A 2040-nucleotide genomic window follows, 5' to 3' on the forward strand; every position below is an offset into this window, starting at 1 on the left:
TGCGCGCCTGCGGCGGCGGGCCCCTCAAAAGAATGCTCCCCTCCACCACCACCACCAACAACAAAAACAAAGTGAGACCTGCGCCCTTGGGACGGAGGCACCCGGCAGACCGACTTCATCGATGTCCTTGAGAAAATCAGCTTTTAGTCTCTCAGGGAGGAGGCCCCTACAAACTTCCTCTGTCACCGTGGGACCGGGTTCCTGTCACTCCATTTTGGAGAAGACTCACTGGCCTTACCGCCACAGACCTGACAGCAGTTGCGTCCAGAAACGACAGAGGAAAATTGGGAGGAGCACGAGAACAGAGAACACCTCTCGTTAGTACTAAAGGAGCAAAGGAGAGTTTAGAGAATTCCAGACCCAGCTCTGTCTCTAATCAGATTTATCCACTCATTTATTCATTCAACAAACGTTAATCGAAACCTATTATGTGTCAGGCACTGTTTTAGGCACTGTGGAAAACTTGTAAATAAAAACAGCTCCCGCCCCCGCCTCATTTCCCCCTAAAAGCAATCTTGCTTTCATGGACATTGCATTCTAGAGAGCCAGATGTATGATCCACAGACAGCTTAGTTAATCTAAATCTCAGAGTATGAATGTGGCAAATGAAGATTTAAAATGTGAGCATTTTACACCCCTCTGGCAAGTGTAATATAATATGATTAGATAGTACATAAGAATCTGAAGAATATGAAGAGTAATACAAGTATAATGATTAGAAAGCACGGAAAATGTTTTTTGAAATGTCACCATTTTAAGAAAATCATCTCTTAAATACTTTTGAAAGTGAAATGACCAACTGAGAATAAGATGATTCTTTACCATGGAACCTTCAGATCGGAGAACAGCACTTTATTGTAAGAGAGGTAAGATATAACTTCGAATTGCTTCAAACACTTGTATCAAGTACTGGCAAGGTATTTTTATCATCAGCCTAGATAGGGAGGCATGGCTTGCTAGTTTCACCAGTGCCGATGAAACAGCAGTTATAATTTGGTTTTCTCACTGAAATCATCCATAGAATCATAGAACTGTAGAACATTAGAGTTGATTTCTTAGGCATTTGAGATCCAATTCTTTCCATTTTCAGATGGAAAAAGAGATCCGATGATGGGAGGCTGTAAAGATTAGAAACTATAACAGAACAAGATCTGAAACCTTGGCCTCTAAAGTCACACCCCATGCTCTGTATCTATTACTTCCTTCTGCCCATGTCTATCTCATATCCCTGTGACACTTGCAGTGAAGTTGGAAATATTAGGGTACATCCAAATAGCAAAGAGATTGGAGGAGTTAGGATTCCTCCTAAGAATGTGGCCTGATTGAAAAGAAGATCTTAGGAGATAATGAAATGATGTATAGTATACGGATGAAAGGAAGGAATAAATCCTGCTGGTGTGTTAGTAATTGACATTCGAGACCTGGCATGCTGCTGCAGACACTCATTGGGAGTATTTCTTCAATCCTATGTAGTCCAATTATTGTGTTTCTCAGTTCCTATTCTGTGCTATTTGACACAAGAACCACATTCCAAAATGAAAGGACTCCTGCCTTCCTTCACTTCAGGCAGAATTTCCCTGGGTCTTCATCAACTCTGAGCTCAAAGTAAGTAGACAAACACAACTTCAGGCATTAAATACAATTCTGCCTATCTTCACTATCTGCAAACCAAAATATTGTTTTGATTCCTCGAACATTATAGTCAGTCTTGAAATCAGATATTGCGAGTCCTATAGTCTTATTCTTCTTTTTGAAAATTCTTTAAAATGTTTTAGTCCTTTGCATTTCCATGTAAATTTTGGTGCCAACTTGTCCATTTCTATAAAAATAATGCTGTTTTTAATTAAAATTGTGCTGTTTATAGATCAATTTTTGGCAGAATCACCATCTTAACAAAACTGAGTCTTCTAATCTGTTAACATGGTATAGATTTCTATTTATTTAGGTTTTTTTGAGATTTTTTTTAACAAATTATTATGAACAGATCTTATTTCTCAGAACAGTTTTATGTTTACAGAAAAATTGAATAGAAAGGACAGA

The sequence above is a fragment of the Pteropus vampyrus genome, unplaced genomic scaffold (genome assembly GCF_000151845.1).
Source record: "Pteropus vampyrus isolate Shadow unplaced genomic scaffold, Pvam_2.0 Scaffold152, whole genome shotgun sequence".
Classification (NCBI taxonomy): Eukaryota; Metazoa; Chordata; class Mammalia; order Chiroptera; family Pteropodidae; genus Pteropus; species Pteropus vampyrus.